The 17,687-nt window shown below is 53.6% G+C and overlaps 1 long non-coding RNA gene across 2 annotated transcripts in view; it reads right to left on the bottom strand.

Annotated features, from left to right (window-relative positions):
* Positions 1–5,090, bottom strand: part of LOC109273366 (uncharacterized) — a 64,627-nt gene extending 59,537 nt beyond the window's left edge. Inside the window, exon 1 of one of the 2 annotated variants that reach the window (XR_008416988.1) lies at positions 4,600–5,090. This is a non-coding gene — a long non-coding RNA (uncharacterized LOC109273366). The remainder of the gene's footprint in view (positions 1–4,599) is intronic. The other variant, XR_002082991.2, reaches the window with a different exon arrangement.
* Positions 5,091–17,687: the final 12,597 nt, after the last annotated feature.

Here is a 17,687-nt window from a genome sequence, read left to right as displayed (position 1 = left end):
TCTGGTCTGTGACCCCCCGCAGGTGCAGAATTGAGAACCTTCTCCCCCATTAGGAGACCTTCAACTTCCTGCCCCAGTCCCCCTCTGTCCTGGAGCTCCCTCCCAGATTAGGGCCCGTTGATGTCACTGAGAGCCCAAAGGGCCCCCCTCCCCAGGGCCTCAAGGAAATATAATTTCCTGCTCATCTTCCTCACCTTCCTCCCCCACCTCAGCCACCACCATTTCCAAAGAGTAAGGGTCTTTCAGGCCCTGGCCCTTCCCCACGCGTTTGGATCAAGAAAAGGAGACCCTCAGCCAGCTGGGGAGCCGGGCTGAGCGCCCATCTACATTGTGGCATTCAGTCCCCTGAATTTCCAACTGTGCTGATGACTGTCCAGACACACTACGGTGGGCCAGATCCGTGGCCGAAGTCTCAGCGGAAATGGAGACCCGCCCACCACAAAATGTCGTTGCAGACAGCGTGGGTCTCACTCGGGCTGGCTCCCAACGCAGGGACCTGGGGATCCGCCACTCCGGAAGCCCCCCGCAGGCCGACTCCAGGGCCCGCAACCCGCACAGCAAATGTTGGCTGTTAGGCGCCCAAATAATATTCTTCATTCGTCTTTTTCGAAGTTGATTTATAGCAATCGACAGGTTAAAGCCTCATCTGACTTCATTACTTTTAAAAGCTGTCTATTTCACAACTGTCACTTTTCATCACTTAACTCAAATAAATACTTGAAGAAATGAATTGGAAGAGACTTTTAGATCATGTTTATAATTCTTGGTCGCTACGTTCACATTCCTAATGACCTGACCCGCCGGAGTTTCTGTAGACTTCTCAATTGGGCCGAAAATTCCTGCATTTACGCTAGACAACTTCAAGGAAAGTGAGGTTGGCCAGAAACCGGCTAAAAGAAGCAGCACAGCTGGTAGGAAGCGATAGGGTGCAGGTTCAGCAAAGCTTGCCAGCGGCCACCGTGGCCCAGGCCGGGCACCCGAGGCCACTGGGAAGGGTGGCGGCTCCCGGGTCAGGGCGTTCCAGTGCAACCAACTGCTGGAAAGAGGGCCCAGGCTAACAGCCGCTCGATGCCCGCCTTGCTCTTGCTTCACGGAGCCGGGCTGCAAACCCAGGAAGAAATTCATGCAGAGTGGAAAGGCTGTTCATTTTTACTGTTACTATTATTATTCCTATCATTGTTGTAAAAATGTTTTGGAAGCCCCCCCCCCCCCGTTCCGACAACCACAGGTGGAGTGTGACCGGGTGAAAGGCATTTCCTCCGGGTCAGCGTTGACCTAGAGCTTGTGAGATACCCAGGGAAGGCAGAAGTGTGGAAACGACATCGCTAGGACGCAAGTGCGTTCAATAAATCGAAATAGTTTCTTCTTCAATTTTGCTGCCATTTGCCAACGCTGAGTCCTCTAGGGCTCGTGCCACTCAGACCCTTCTCTCTCTTTCCCACCCGCTCACTCAGAACCATCTCTTAGAAGTAGGTTAAGAAAAGAAAAGAAAATTAAGAAAACAGAAAACAAAGGAAGGAAGAGGGGGGAAAAATAAGGAACGAAAAGAGAAGGAAAGGAAAATGACAGGAAAGAAAAAGAAAAACCTATTAAACAGAAAAACTCCCTACTTTGGAGGACAAAGCAATAGGGAGCGCATACGATTTTCTTTCCTTTATTTTTTCTTAAAACAAGAAAAGAGAAAGAAGCAGCCAAGTCTGCCGACCCTGGGGGTGGAGGAGGTTGGGAGGTGTGGTTGTGGTGGTGTGGTCGGTGGAGGTGGGTGGTTGTCGGTTGGGGGGTGGAAGGGGGGTGGGGGGGTTGGTCCGAGGTCCCCGCACCCTGGCGTCGGCCCCGCCCGGGTCCCACCGCGAACGCGAACTTCGCAGATTCCCCGGAGCAACAGCGCCGGGAGTGTGCACCGGCCCCGGCCGGGTCGCGGCTCGCCGCCGCCGCCGCCGCCCGTCTTCCCCGCTCGTGGCCTCAGGCCTTCGCCCGCCCTGCGGACCGGTCGGCCCAGAGGGGGCTGAGCGCTCTCCGACTTCGGGTGCAGAGGCGACAGGGACCGGCGCGAACCCGGCTCCGCGGCCGCTGCGTCGCTGCGGGAACGCGGCCGGCTGGGTGCGCTGCCGTACCCTGGAGCGCCACCTCGCTGCGGAAACTGGAATGGCATGGCCACGTTCCCAGCCTTCTGCAGCCTAACTTGACCGTCACCGGACTTTTTTCCTTCGTCAAAACCTTACGAGAAGCCGAAACGCACAGGCCTTCTTCCCATCGGTTAAAACCCATTATCTGTGACCGACGTATCGCACAATGTCTGCATTGGGGTGAAGGGAAAATAGCAGGAGAAAGAGAAAAAAAAAATAGGTCTAATTTCACCAAGTCCAAGCTGTGATACTGCTTTGATACGAAAGATAAACTAAATGAGAGATGTTTTCTTGGAGGCCCATGGGTTCGGGCCGCCGAGCTCGGGCCAGTCAGCTGAGGCCAGTGCAAACATCTCCGATGAGGCCTGTGAAGCCTTCCCTTCCCAATTGAAAGCCCACCCAAATTCACTCATTCTGGTCAGTCGGACATAAGAGGGACTTTTCCATGCCATGCCAGTGGCCAGCCTACCAAACCTCATATCCCACAGCCTTCGGCTCTGCCGACAAAATAATCACAAAACGCAGCCCTTAAACATATACACCTGTCGGCAGGCGAAAGCAGCACCAGCGAGAAGCATGGATTATACTGCATTGGACCCTATTTCCTCCAGTTGAAAACTTAAGAGGCTCGCCCGGCTCTTAAACCCTCACGACTAAAAAAATATACAGCAAAATTAATTCGCTGAATATAGTGAGGCTTTGCTTCGACTTGTTTTCAAAGTGCACCATCCCAGAGACAGAAGGGATAAGTAAAACACAAATTTCACGAAACAAGTTTTGTGTTTTTTTTTTTTTTTCCTGCGAAGATTCCAAACGTGGTGTTAAAAGTAGGGCATGTATCTGGTGGTGCTGAGAGCATTTGTGTGGTTTCTTTGTTTTCCGGGGGGGGGGGGGTACAGTCCTTTTTCTAACGCAGTTTCCACCACAAGTTTCTTTTGGTTTTTGTTTTAAGGAACTCAGTGGATCGCACGTATAAATGATGGCGGAACTGGGGCCCATGGGGTGGAGGAGAACGTAGGTGTGACGGTGCGCGTAAGCCCCCTTATTATCCTGCCTGAGCAAATCCAACATAGAGACCCTTTCTTGAAACTTCGGTCTCCCTAAGTTCACAGGGTGGTGATGGAGGGTGTGCTCCCAGTACTTTCTGCCCCGCTCAGAAACTACAGGGCTGTGCGGGGGAGGGGGGGAGGGGGAAGCCAGGTTGTTTTTCTGGTTGTTTGTCCTTCCCCATCGGCCTAGGAAGAATTCCTAAAAGGGACCACACAGGAAAGAGGCCCTAATTTCTTAGCAGGACTTGAATGAGGATCTCTCACTCTGGCCAGCGGAGGAGGGGTGGCCTGGCCTCTGGGAGTCTTGGGGTCTTCCTGTCTGGAGGGATGCTACCTCCGGGCGGAGGAAGGTGTTGAGAGATCCTGGGAGCTAAGAGGTACTCGCAGGGAGGGTCCTGGGATCCACTGAGGGACAAGGGTGAGGGGCAGGGGCAAAAACAGAAGGGAGAAGGATCAGCAAATGAAATGCTTGAGAAGGGGAGTCTCTAAATTAGAAAGGTTTTCTCCTTTCTCTCTCTCTCTCTTTCCTTCCCTCCCTCCTTCTTCTCCTTCCCTTCATTTCTCTCTCCCTCCACCCCTGCTCACATTCAGATTTTCTGGGTTTTTTTTTTTTTTTGTACTGAATAATGCCTGGAGATGAAAAATGGTTTTTATTGCTATTACACTTCCTACCGCGAGATGCAGTGTAAGGCGCAGAGTTTGTATTACAACTATGTCACAATGTTTCACTGATGCAAAACATGTAGCCAGAGGGTGTTGCTAATGACTCCTGGATTAGAGCGAGATTGAGACTGGGAGGAGAAAGAGAGAGCGAGAACAGGAGAGAGACAGGAAGGGAGAAGAGAGAGGAATTTCATTAGAGGAGGGGGGAGGGGAAGCATCACAGAATCAGGTCTAATAATCTAATCAGGATATTTTCCGAATTCAATGTTCTCTCCAGGCTTGAGAGTGTGAGCTAGAGAGAGACCAATATCCTTTCAAACACCACAGAGGGTTTGTTTTTTTTTTTTTTGCATGTTAATAACTATTAATTATGTTTACAGCCAGTTAGCTGAAAAACTGTCCTTTGGAAAGAATCAAACTTCGGAAAACGCTTAATATCTGATTAAAGGCTTTTTCCTGGAGCCGCGGGAGGTGGGAACCCGGTAATCACCCAAGGGGGTGCGGAGCTCAGCACGGCCAGCAGAGGCTCACCGCCCCCGCCCGTGGTCGGGCCACACGTGTCCACACGCCTGCGACAGCCTGGTGGGCCCAGGGTGCCCCTCCGTGGCCGGGGCGGAGCGCCGAGGCGCAGCCTGCGGCCCGGGCTCGGGCTCGGCCTTCGCTGGGTCTTGGCGAAAAGGTCCCTGCGGGCTCCGAACTCCCCGGCGCCCTCCCCCGGGACGAGGTCTACTTAGGGAAGCGGGAGGTTTCGCGGTTCCTACCGTGGCCCGGGCCGGTCCCACCGCCCTGCGGTCCGCTTCTGCCCCTCGGGGCACAGCGAGGAGGGCATTCCCTCGGGGCTGCGGCCCTTTGAACCCGGGGAGCCCTCGGCTCCCGCCCGGGCGCGCGGAGCTCGCTCGGGGCCCGGCTGCGGAGCGGAGTGTGGGTGGCGGGTGGGGTGGAAGGGGAGTGGGGGAGGCGGGAGGGGGCGGAGGGGCGGGGGCGGCAGCCGGGCGTTAAGCCTGGAAGCTTGGCTGTTTACCCAAACGATTTTCCTTTCAGGCCCGAGACGCCAATGAGACAAGATCAAACTCCCCTCTTCGGGGTGTGTGTGTGTGTGTGTGTGTGTGTGTGTGTGTGTGTGTGTGTGGTGTCGCCTCCTCCAAGCCGGGCTTTGTGAATGGGGGCTCCGGGACGCCGGCTGGGAGGGACCAGAGGCCGACCCGGACACCAGCGCCTCCTCCCGGGGGCGAGGAGAAACCAGGCGGAGGGCGCCCCAGACACAGTGGTCCGGAGCGAGACAAGCAAGCGACAGGGACACAGGCCGCGGAGAGATAAGGGCCGCGTCCCTGCAGGCCGAGCGGAGAGACGTATGGTCGTGTGTGGGAGGGGGAGAGGGGAGAATAATATGAATCACATCCCCCTTGCAGTCCCTTAATTTCCGATCCCTCCAAAGCTTAAATCTAGCTCCTTGGGCCACTGATTTCTCGGCCGACTCCTTCGCTCGAGATATATTAGCTGCAAATTAGGCCAAGGTTTTGGCGATTACGGTACAATGCAGGCCGCGTGACACGCGCCGCCGGGCCTGCGCCTGGGTCCCTCCTCACGCCGAAAAATGATGAGAAAGCAAGAGAGGATGGATGGTCTGTATTGACAAGACATTTGTCATTTTTAAAGGGGTCCACATCCGAGAATAGCCACCAGCCTGGGGGGTGGGGGAGGGCAGAGGAGAGGAGGGGGACCAAGTCCCGGCCGCTTGCGCAGCAGGTGATCGCGGTCCTGGGCGTGGCTCCTGCCCGGCTCCGAGGGCCCTCTGAAACGTCGTTTGCAAAATAACAAAAACAGTATTTTTAGTACTGCTGATAATCAGAGGAATCAGGAAGACGGGCTTCTATTTGTTGGAGGTCAAACACTAAAACCCGGCTTCCCGGCGTGGTCCGTGTATTTGGTGGCGCTGTCTCGGACAGCTCATTCCCTTCGGCCTGGCGATTAAAAGCCTACTCAAATAATTGTTTCTGGAAGAAAAAGGTGTCATGCCGCTGCTTCTGACTCATCTACGATTGGCACGCCTGCCTCCGCCTGTCCCTGATCCCCACCCCCACGCACTTTCTGTTTCTCTCTTGTCTCTCTTCCTCACCGAAGGGTTCCCCCCCCTTTTTTTTTTATTGTTTTGAAACGATGAACCACCACCCCCTGTCCCAGGATGCTCTTATCTAACCGAAATTCCCCAGCCCCCGCGCTGACCGAGGCAGAGTGCAACGTTTGCTTCAGGCTTCAGTGGCCCAGGCCCGGACAAACACCCTGGGGGGAAGAACCACAGAGGCCTTACGTTTTCTGCAGGCGTGTTAGGGTGGAGGGCTGTGGCTCCAGGGCTCAGAGGGGGCAGGGGTAGGGATCTTGGGGACCCCAGCTATGCGGTGATTGGTCTGGGATAAATGTGTGCCAGAGACTGAGATGCCCATGGAGGAGATTTGATGTGCCTCGTGATAATAACAGCTAACATTTATTGAGTGCTTACTATATACAGTCATTGTGCCCATACCCCTGGAAGCCTCCAAATCTGAGGTCAAACATGGTGGCCAAGGGTTGGCCATTGGAGCAACGGAGGCCGAGATGGGGCAGGCAGGTAGCTAGATAGGTGCCATTGTGTGGCGGGGGTGGAGGTTTCTGCCCCGCAACGCATTCTCCGGGCCAGGAGAGGCGGGGCGCCGCTGGCAGCCAGGAACCCGGCCAATGCTTCCTCCCTCCCCGCCTGCAGTCGTCTGTAGCAGGGCAGAGGAAAGGCCTAACAGTTTTCAGTGACATTCCCACTTCTTCGCACTGGAGCCCTGGAGGGAAGTCGATTGGGCGGCCAAGGGCCGTGAAGGCCAGCCCCGGGCGGATGGCGAGCGCTCGGTGCGCGTAGGGCAGGCTCCCAGCCAGGCCCGGGGGGGCCCCCGCGTCCTGCTCCTGCTCTGCCCAGGTCGCGGCCGCGCTGCTCCAGGCGAGGTGCGCCTCCCTCGTGGTGCCAGGGGGCGCTTGACCGCCTCCGGGGCCTCCGCAGCCGAGGAGGGAGTCTCCGGCCTCTGAGGCCTGGTACGCGCCGAGGCCAGCAGCAGGGCGCAGGCCGGATTGCCCTGGGAGCATTCCGGACGCTCCCGGCCCCACCTCACCCCGCCGGGTTTCTCCGCCTCGCCTTCCGAGGCCGCTTCCCGGGAGCAGGAGTTTTGCTGCATTCACTGCTTCTCCCTCCCATCCGCCCAAAGCAGGGGCTGAGACTAGCCCGTGACCCCGTGCCGTGCCCCGCGCGGGTGGAAAAAAGCAGGCGCTGCGCTCTGTCTGGAGACAAAAGGCCTCCGCGCTCAGGCTCCTCCAGGCTTAGCCGCGGCGCGTTTCGCACCCGCCTCCACCTATGCAGAAGAGACTGGTGCCGGTGGAAGTGTCGCTGTAGGGGTGGCTTGGAGCAGAGAGCCTTGATTGATCCCAGAAGTTGGACACCTCCAAGGGCATAGGCACGGCCCCGGGCATCTGCTCCAAAAATATACAGTCTGCCCCCAGCACTCCCCGCCAGCCCCCCATCCAGACATCCTTGTATAAAGGGGGCCCCTCGTTGCTTTTTTTTTTTTTTTTCCTCTTCCTTTCTAGTCTCCTTGCAAATCACCTGGCAGCTGGAAAACGCTCGCCCCTGTTATCGACCTGCAGAGGTTACTTCATTCCCGAAAAACGACTCTGGCTTTCCTTCTTCTAGTAGACCTAAGGGGGAATTCACTGGTTTAAAAAAAAAAAAAAAATCTTTAAACTCTCTCTGGGTGTGAGATGTGGTTGGAGCACGCAGAGTCCCCTGTCTCCCCACACGGACTCCCCGCTGCACCTGGAAAGCTAGTCCTGCGAAGAAGCAGCAATAGTCTTTTCCTGCAGTCTATCATTTCGGTATTACAAATAACAACCATGGAGCGAGAAATACCCCCGGCCTAAGAATATTGATAGATGATAGTAGCGATATTCACAATCGATCCTTTAATAGGCAGACGTCATAAATCACGTTCAACTCCCTGACTGCACACCACTTCGCTTAATAATATAATTAAGATTAAAACTCGAGAGGTATTGGAGGCAGCAGGTATTGATAGCTTCAAAAATTGCATTCTGGATATGATGGTGGAAGGGAAAGGGACCTCTGGAAAATATAACCCCGTTCCCAACATGTGAGGTCTTCTCTGCTCTCCTGTCCTGGGAGTCCCTTTGACCCTGCTCCCCACCCCCCCCCCCACACCTTCCCCCTACCACCACCAATAATCCCCATCTTTGATAGGTGAGCAGAGAATAGGCTGGCTCTTTCATAGAAATGTCAAGGAGGAGGTTAAGGAGAAATAGGGCTTCGCTTGGGGGGGTGGATTTCATGGATTTAGGGATCCTTCAAAGATCTACTCCTTCAGCCTTGAATCTGGAGGGGAAAAAAATGTTCAGGAGACCCAGGAAATGATATTGTTTGGTTCTTTCCACACGATCAATTTCCTGGACAGTGTTTTCCAAATTACGTAGAAATCACTGAACATCTACAGGTCTGCCAGTGAACTCCATCCCTGCGGTTTTCACGGCCTGTGAACCTTTCCACCACTGCTGTCCCGTCCAAATCAGGCCTCAGAACGGAAACCAAAACTTCACATGAAGAGTAAAACCAGTGGGAGAGGGTCCCGTGCAGGGGGTGGTGATCTGCTCTTTGCTTCATGGCTGAAGCTGATTGTAAGTGTTGCTAAAATTATTTCAAAGAGTGAAATATTAATCAAGTCAATCAGCGCTGACAAATGAGAAATATCTGAAAGTCAGTGGTAATTTACAACTTTGTTATTAGTTAAGAATCGCCTGCCTTGTAACAGTAATTAATAACACTTAGGAATCATTTGGAAATCCCCCTCCCATGCTTTTTATTTTCCTCTGTCTCTTAAGGAAGGAAAGAGAGAAAGGAAGCAAATGAGTGATCAGTAGAAACAGGAAAAACACTGAGTCGTTAGTGAGGAGAACAAAACTGGAAAAAATAAAAGAAAGGAAAAAAAAAAAGATTAGCCCCATGGGAGGCCATCAGGAAATAAAGAAAATATAGGAGGAGGGGTAGTAAATCAGAAAATGAATTCTGTAACCATACCCCATGAGCAGGCTGGCTAAAGGTTGAATTTCAAATGGCCCAGAAACCCCATCAAAATGAACAGTGCTGCTAAAAAATCTTGAAAGTAGCTCAGCTCTGAATCAAGGCAGAGCTCAGGGCATTGTCTGTTTTGTTGTTGTTAACAATGTATTTCTTTATAGCCCAGGAGCAGACGTGTGCAGGCTCTTTCCAAAATTCCATCCCTGGAGACCCGCCTGGCTTTCATGTTTCTGGTGTTAACTCTCCTCTTGGTCACAGACAATCCCCTCCCCCAGTCTTACATTGATTATTAGATTGTCTCAGCCCCACCTCAACAACCGCACCAAAATAATGACTTGTTGAAAAACTATAAATCATTTCGGTTGTCTGAGCTTGGAAAGCCACTTCAGTCAACAGGCTTGCTGTGAAAAGGTAAAGAAATTTCCAACCTTCTACTCACCGAGGAAAAGCTGCTACTTCCCTGAACTTTTATTTGTTGGATGGGGGAATTTTCCAGATTGGTGAAAAAGAGATGGAAGGGGAAAAATAACTTTGGCAAACTTTATCTGGCCTTTATTATAAACCTCAGTCTTGTCCATGAGGAGCTCAGGCTACAAAAGGTAGCTAGAGATGGAGATTTATTGGTCTCTAAATGAAAAGATTCATTTGATATAAGAGGTTAACTCAAAGTTCCTATACCGTGACTAGCTTCGGCAAATGCCTCTGTCGAGTCAGCACAAAAGCAGTTCAAAGAAATCTTAAAAACACACACAGATATAGACACACAAACACACTTGCCCACTTAAGCCGCAAATGCAATTCTCTTTTCTTTGTTGTTTCTTCTGTCATTACAAATCTCCAGCCTCTTTCTAGGTGGCTGGGATGGCGGGCTCCCCCCATGCACGCGCAGCTGAACTTTGCCATTTTGTATCTTTTGCTTTTTCTAGCAGTGAATAAACGAATGAGGGGGGTGGTGGGATAAAGTAAGAGAGGAGAAGGGAACTAATTCAAATAAAGCAGAATGCGTTTGTAAATGAGGTGGAGGGGAGAGAGAGAGAGAGGGAGAGAGAGGAGGGGAGATGTGGACGGAGGAGAGGGGCTCTGGGATAAACGTAGGCAAACTGGAAATTGATGAGATGGGTTTTCAATGATCAGGGTCTATGGGTCCAACAGGAACCTGCAGAATATAAGTCGGTGCAGAGGGAACCATGAGAGAGAACATGCCAGAGACTTGGGGGGGGGGGGTGGGGGGAGCAGGGAGAAGACAGCAGGCAAGGACCTGAGATCCTGTGCAAGGAGAGAACTATGGAGATGCTAATGAGGGAAAATTAACCTTCGGGGTTGGGTCTGTGACATGGGCCCTGCATTGAATGCCTGACCCAGGGGCTGCAAGCGGCTTCGCTCTGCACCAGCGAAATGAGATAATCGCTCTGAAACCCACCAGTCTTGGTGCAAACGAGCTCTGAAACACTGTTGTGGAGAGTAACTAGCCAGCTCCTCCAAAGAAAAGGCAAACAAATGCAAGCAGGCACAGCCACAACCAGGCACCGAGAGAGCAAACCTATAGACATTGGGTACATTTGTTCAACTGTGGAGCCTCCCCCACCACGCCACCCCCGCCCCCCCTCCCGCCCCTGCCGCCCTAGGCTGGCACATTAAAGGGAGGAGCGGGGCCTGGGAAATGAGAAATGTCTTCATCTCTCTTGCACCAGTCTGTCACCAAAGGCCCCGGATAACCGGGCCTTGGTGAGGCAACACAAGGGATAAATGGATTTTATCTCCAGGAACGTGGCCACCGGGCCAGAGGATTATTGCTTAGCCAGAGAAAATATACGGGGGCGGGGTGGGGACGGTGGGGTGGAGGGCTAAAGAACAGAGAGAGAAGTTGAAGAGGACAGACACAAAAACAAACAAACAAAAAAGAAATTCAAAGGGAAATTTGAAGAGTCGAGTGGCTCTGGTTACATATGTCACAGACACTGAGACATTAACACACACACACACACACACACACACACACAGGGATTTTATTAAACAAACAAGCCAACAACTAAAGGCACATCAAAAACACATTTGCTCCCGTTGTCAGAGGGAAAGAGAGTTTGAAATGATTATGGGGTTCCGGTAGGAACCCTTCTGGCCTTCACTGCTGTGGTCTCTCTCCGCCCCCCTTGGCCTTTTCACAGAAACCCTAAAGTCACCTATGGAGAATGGGCCTCCCAGAGGCTGCCTGGGGAGGACTCCCTGTTGGAGGCAAAGGGGTCGTGTTTCCAAGTAGAGACATCAACAAACCACAGTCTTAGTGACAGTGACAGCGCAAAATTATGTTTAATGTTGCAAGGGGGAAAGGGGAAATATAAAATTAGCACAGAGAAAATGTTTCCCAGACCTGCTTTACAATTAGGGCAGTGGCATAGGGATGGGCGCAAGAGGGGCGAGAGGTCGAAGGCGACCTAGCAGGGGCCACAGCACTGGGTGGAGGCCAAGGTGCCTCCAGTCCTGGGAGGAAAAGGAAGGAAGGCTTCTGAAGGGGGGGGGGGGGCGGTAATGGCACTCTGCCCAATCGCTTCACTTGGTTTCGAACCTGTTTTTGGAGAAGGGAGGATATTCTAGACATTCCATCCTGGTGGAGATTGACAGTTCAATGACTGGCCTGTTCAGTCCCAAAGCCACGGGGTTTTTAAATTAGTGATGAGGCTGGTGAGCCGGTGGGGGTGAGGGGCTGGAAAGAGGAAAAGGAAATAGGGGGGTAGATGTGCGCTCCCAGACCCCTCCCCCATCCTTTTAGGAACATGGGTGGCTATAGGGAGAAGAGGGGAGGTAAGAATTATTTAATAAATTAGCAAGCCCCTCTTTGGAATTTGCTATCGCTCTGCCTCTGCTGCCGGGGGACAGGCGGGCAGGACCCCACAGCAGTTTTCTCATGGGCCCTGGGATCTCCATGGGCCCGCCCCCACCCCTACTCAGGACCAAGGGCGAGCAGATACCTGCCAGGCAGCAGAGGGGATTTGCCCAGAGAGAGCCAGGGGAGTGGGAGCGGTGGCATTTTCAAGAAGGAAGCAGTTTCTGTTCAATGGCAGAGATTATATTTCCTAAGCTGCTTATTTAAAGAGACAGAGATGAGAGAGAGAGAGACCAAGAGGGAGAGAGAGAGAGAGAGAGCATCCCCAATCCCCATCCTGTTGTGATTATAAAGAATATAATTTTGTCTTTGTCTAGAAAAGACCATATCTTTGCGGTTATTAAACAACACAGTTTCCCTTCTTAGTGTCAGGCAAGGGGAGCAGGGATGAGAGAGAGGGCGAAAGGAAAATTCATTTTTCAAATAATACCAATTTGAAATGAGTGTGTTTGTAAAAATGAACCCTGGACGATAAAGGCAGGAGAGGAGAGACTGCAGTGAGAGCGAGAGACAGAGAAGGAAACACGGAGAAAAGGGCCTGATTCTTTAAAGACTAATCTGTGCAGAATAATCAGGAAAAACAACTTGGGGAGGAAGAAACAGCAAGTGCCATTTCCTACGAGGTGGCTCCATGACCTCAGGAAAAATGAGGAAGCAGCCAGACCTTGGGGTTGTATTTTTACACTTAATTTTAGCAACAAGTATCAAAAGATCTAAACTAATTGATTGTCGAGTTCCTTGGCCCTTCTCCAAAGAGCAATATAGGTTTAATTGTATGTTGCTTAAAACTCCATTTCTCGAACAGTGTGAAACATGTAATAAAAGTCATAAACCGTATCGGAGAATTTTTTTTTCCCCCACAAGCATAAATACCCAACTGACATTTGGAAATCTTAGCTAATACCCCTAAGGGGTTAAAAAAAAAAAAAAAAACAGCCGTGTGAGAGAGGTAGCCACATAATAAAATCTAAACTGTTAATCCATTTTAACTCATTCAAAAAGAACCTGAGGTTGCGGGAGGGACGTTTTGCAGACGAGGGGTCGGGGCGAGGAGACCCCACATCAGACATCTGACCTGTTTCAAACGTGGTCCATCTAAACCACACTCCCCTAAAGGAAAGGAAGTTCGGGCCTTCCAGAAGACACCAGAAATCTCTCTCTACCCCGGGAAACGGAGCTGAAAGTTGCAGCCAAACACCGGGAAGCCACTCGGCGGCGGCCGTCGCTCTCCATCGGCCTCAGCCCGGCTTCTCCGGAGGGAGAGGGGGAGCTGGAGGCCGGCAGGAGCTCCCCAAAGCTGCGCGACAAAACCGCTCCCTGCTCCTCCCAGGCAGCCCCCCCCCCCATTGTCCTCTGCTATCCCTGACCACCCCCCCCGCGGCTGTTCCTTCTAAACCAGCGTCCCCCCACCCCCACCCCCGCACGACACCCCTCCGGGGCCCGGGCATCTCCGAGGAGGGAAGGGTCCCAGCCACGCCTGCGATTTGGTCCGCGATCAGCCACTGCCGCCAAGTTCGCGGCCGCCATCAAGCTGGCGGCTGCGCTCGTCGCGGGCCGTGCCCTGGCGTGGCCACGCGGGCCGGCTACAGGCGGAGATCTGTAAAAATCCACGTGAGCCGCCCCCTCCTCCTGCCGCCCGCGGCCCCTGACACGGCAGCATTGAAGCCGGCCCGGAGGTCCCTGAGGTCTCCGAGTGTGACAGTACTCAGCATAGCGGGTAGATGGCACAATTTTCTAACATTTAGAGAGAGGAACCCACGCTGGGAGCAATAAGTCCATTTAAAAGCCCTTTATTTAAAAGGAACAAAGATAACTGACAAGCGAAGTACAGAGACATCTCAATGAAATTTCCAAAGAAGAAAGAGAAATCAGAGGCCAAAGCAAATGCGAACTGGGCTTGATGGAACAGGCCAGCACTTTCCTCCCCCTCGGAAAGAAAGATAAAAGACAAAAAGAAAGGGGTGGTGGTCACTGGGGCTGCGTGTGCTAACGATTACAGTCCGAACCAAATTCTCAAAATCCACAGCCACGAAAACTTTAAAATGGCCAGGTGGGCCCTGCTGGGGCAGGTGCCAGAGAAGCCGGATCTGTGCAGGGCAAGAGGAGACTTGGGAGTTTTGCCCCCACCTTGGAGGCTACACCCTACCCTTGGATAACAGGCGCCTGCCTCTGCCTTGGATGGTTGGGATTCAGGGAGCCCGGGGAAGGTGGATGGGCAAGGCACCCACCCTGGGCACACTTAGGCCCCTCTGAGGGCCTGGGAGCCAGGGGGGTGTCTGTCTCGGCGCTCCCTCCCCTAGAATAGGCCTGCGGGTCCAGCGAGGACCCCATGACCTAAGATTTGGTCAAAGTCAAGGTACTCGGGAGCCCACTCGCAGACTGAAACAATTATCACCCCTTCAGACCCAAGAGGGTCACGAGAGCGCCCACTGAAGTCTCCCGGCAAATCCAAGAACAGCCTACACTTCATCGTGTGATCTAACACTGCCCCCACCAGCTCCCCACCTCCAAACCTCCATGCCAGGTCCCCCACGCCCCCGCCAAGAGCCCTGCAGGCTGGGGGGTGGGGGGCGGGGAGAGACAGAGGAGGGGGTGAGAGGCCAGGAGAGCGGCCATGCCCCTCTGGGTCTTCCCTGCTCGGTGCTGACCCGGCAGAATGGGTGAGGCGGCTAGCGCCCCGCACGGGGGGTCAAATGATTGTATTTGGGTGGGTGCTCCCCGACATATTTGCTGAGTAAACCTCCCTCGCTGTGCTGAAGGCGAATCCCCGTTGATAAATCCATCATTACTGTTCGGATTCAGGGAGGCAGCCGCGCCACTAAATTCATCTTACATTTGTAGCGCTTTAATAGACATTTATTAAATGCTTTTAGAGAGAGGCATGGGGCGCGTGATTACATCCTAGTTATAGACAGAACATAAAGACCCACGTTAACACCCATTTGCAGGAAGGAAGGAAGAGGTGGGGAGGGGTAGGAAGGCAGAGGGATAAAGCCAGGAGAGGCGAGGAGAGATGGGGCGGGCGGGGGGCACCGAGCCTGGGCGTTATTAGCAAAGGCTGCCTGGCGGGGAGCGAGGCGAGAGCCGCAGGAAGTCGCGGGCTGCCGAGCGGAGAAGTCCCCCGCTCGCTTGGCAGTTCCCTGGGCTTCCCCTTCCCTGGCTCTCCCCCCACCCCCTTCCACACACGCATTTGGCAGCGTGAGGAGCTCCTTTTCTCTCTACCAGGGCACAAGGGACGTCCGCATTGCCTTTATCGCCCCCATCTGTCCCCACCCCCCACACCTCTACTTTATTCCAGGCCTCTCCAACTGAGACTCCTTGGAGCAGCCGGAGTAGAGCGAAAGGAGCCTCCGCACCCGAGGACTCCAAGAGCTCCTTTAAAGCAACCTCTCCACCCCACTCATGCCCCAAACAGTTGGCCAGAGAGCTGAGCTGGGCCTCCTTCAGCACAAAGCAGGCAGTCCCCGTGGCCACAGGGCACGATACCCCCGGCTGCTCCCAGGGTGCCTTGGCCTGACTTGCTCTGCTCAGCGGATCCCTCCCCCTTCCTAGGCCAGAAGAGCACCACGCCACCTTTGCACCTCCACCATCTCGTGCCTGGGGACCTGCCCCAGACTTGGCCCGCGTCCCTCGACCTCAACCTCGGCAGCTGGACCTGCAGGAATGCCTGGGCCTCCAAAGGGCCTAACGCCTTCCCGAGCACCCGCAAGACCTTGCCTAAAGGCCCGGTCCCCAAGCTCCGTCTGTTCTGCGCGGGCCCTGGCTCCCCTGGGATGCAGCCACTGACCTGGGCCAGGAAGGCAGCGGTCAGCACTCCCGGCCCTCTCTGGCTCTTGGTAAGGAACACTTCCGCTATCTCAAAGTTGCCATAAGAAAATAAATACAAGTGACACTGTGCTGGGCCAAAGCTCATTAGTTCGTTGTCCAGGGCTAATAAAGGAACAGAAGCGCAAATTATAGAGTTCAGCTCCAACACACGCTCTGTCACCCGAGATCAGCGTACCGCGAGCCTGATTCCAATGGCTCCGAACTTGCGGCGCAGTTTTGCACCCCCCCCACCCCCTCCTCGCGAGCAGGAGGTTGGTGGAAAAATATAGTTCCAAAGGGGGTAATGATCAAGCTTTTCCTCTCGGAAGCCTGCGCCACCTCATTTCCCATCAGTAATCCCAATAAAATTAACGTCGTGGCTGCAATTGAAAAGAGGTGGGCCCGCGACACTCCTGAAATAACACACTCTCCCCCAGCAAAAGGTAAAAGGCAAAACGGCCCTTTGTTCAGCTAATTAACGAAGGCCCAACTCCGAAAGCAGATGTGTTTGCTTAGCTAATCACAAGCATGTTTCTTTCAAGGAACGTCATTTCGAGGGGGCCGCTCCGGGGGATGGGAAAGGGGGACACGGCACACACACACACACACCCCCCCCCAGGCCCTCTCTGCCTCAGGGGTCTCTCACCCCAGACTAGGATCCAGAGGCTGAAACCAGGCAGCCCATCTCTCACACCTTCTCCCCCCTTGGCCCTACCCCAGAGGCCAATAGGCACCTCCGAGCTCCACAGAATGCCAGGCCTGCAAGACGCGAGGGGGAAAAAAATAATAAAAGTTTTAATGACACAGATGCCATATTAAATGAGGCAGTTTTACAATTCACTTTGAATAGGACGCTAACTTATTACAAGTGTGTTATCAGAAGGACGATAAGATTTATAACTCCAAGAGTCAGCTTTTCGCCTTAATGACAATGGATGTGAAGGGGAGGAAATCTGTTCTTTATTAGAGAAGATGAGAGTCCCTTCCCTGTTTTGGGGCACTTACAGATGGGTCCAGGAGGGCAGATACGAAGCCCCTTTGTGTCTCCTTATGAAAAATTGTCTCATTCCCATTTGGCTATGAAAACGGGGCTCTCTGCTGGGTGAGCCCCTCGCTCAGCTTTTGAGCTTGAGCTGAGAGAGGGCAAAACAGGGAGAGAGAGAAGAAGGGACAGGAGGCAGACACAGGGATGGGGACAGAGGTGAGGGGGTGGGGGCGGTCCTCAGCCCTCCGGTTTGTGCAGCAAAACTATTTCCCCGTCTTTCTTTGCCATACAAAAGATGGCTTTCCCCTAAACCAACACAGTAAGCAAACTTTAAAAAACTGGGGTCCTATTACAAACCAACGCCCAGCACTAACTGCTTTAAAATTACTGCATAATTAGATTTAGTTGAATTTCACCATTAATTAGGCAGCCGCACTGCAGGGAGCCTTTGAAATCTGAGAAAATGGGAAAAATCATCTGAAGCACGTTTTTAAAACCCAACTTCAATAAATCTTGACGAGGCCCGGAATTCACAGAGTACCTCGCTTCCCTCCCAGGCGGCTGAGGGTAGGGGTCTCCAGGCCCGGGCAGGGGCTGGCATTGGACGTAAGGGGCGATTCCCCCATCCGCTGAGAGCTCAGCCCGGGCCAATCCACTCTCTCTCCAGAGGCCCTCTGAAGACCCTCTCTGGGAGGCCAAATCTGTCCCACGGCCGGCCTCGCCCGCTCAAACCTATTAAAGAAAGGGGATCTTCAGCTGCAGGCGCGCTCCTGCCAGGGGCGCCGTCCACGCAGGCTCACACATTTCTTGGGCCTGCGACCACCCGCCCGGAACCCGCCCTCCGCCGCTGCGCGCCCCCAAGTCAGCCCTCCGCCCGGAAAGCCACCTTTGCTGTAACTTTGACAGGCAAGCAGCAAGTTCTGCCCACGCCTGGCGGGGTTCGCAGCCCAGCCTCCACCCCCAGCTGGACCCGGCCCGCACAAACCCCGGCGCAGCCCCTGCATTAATGAGCGCGAGCGCTGACCAGGTCTGTAAATACTGGCCTCTCCCCTCCCCCTATACCATTCAGACATTT

Source organism: Panthera pardus, unplaced genomic scaffold, assembly GCF_024362965.1.
Source record: "Panthera pardus isolate Hobbes unplaced genomic scaffold, ASM2436296v1 HiC_scaffold_24, whole genome shotgun sequence".
NCBI classification, from domain to species: domain Eukaryota; kingdom Metazoa; phylum Chordata; class Mammalia; order Carnivora; family Felidae; genus Panthera; species Panthera pardus.
This window is presented reverse-complemented; position numbering and strand designations above follow the sequence as displayed.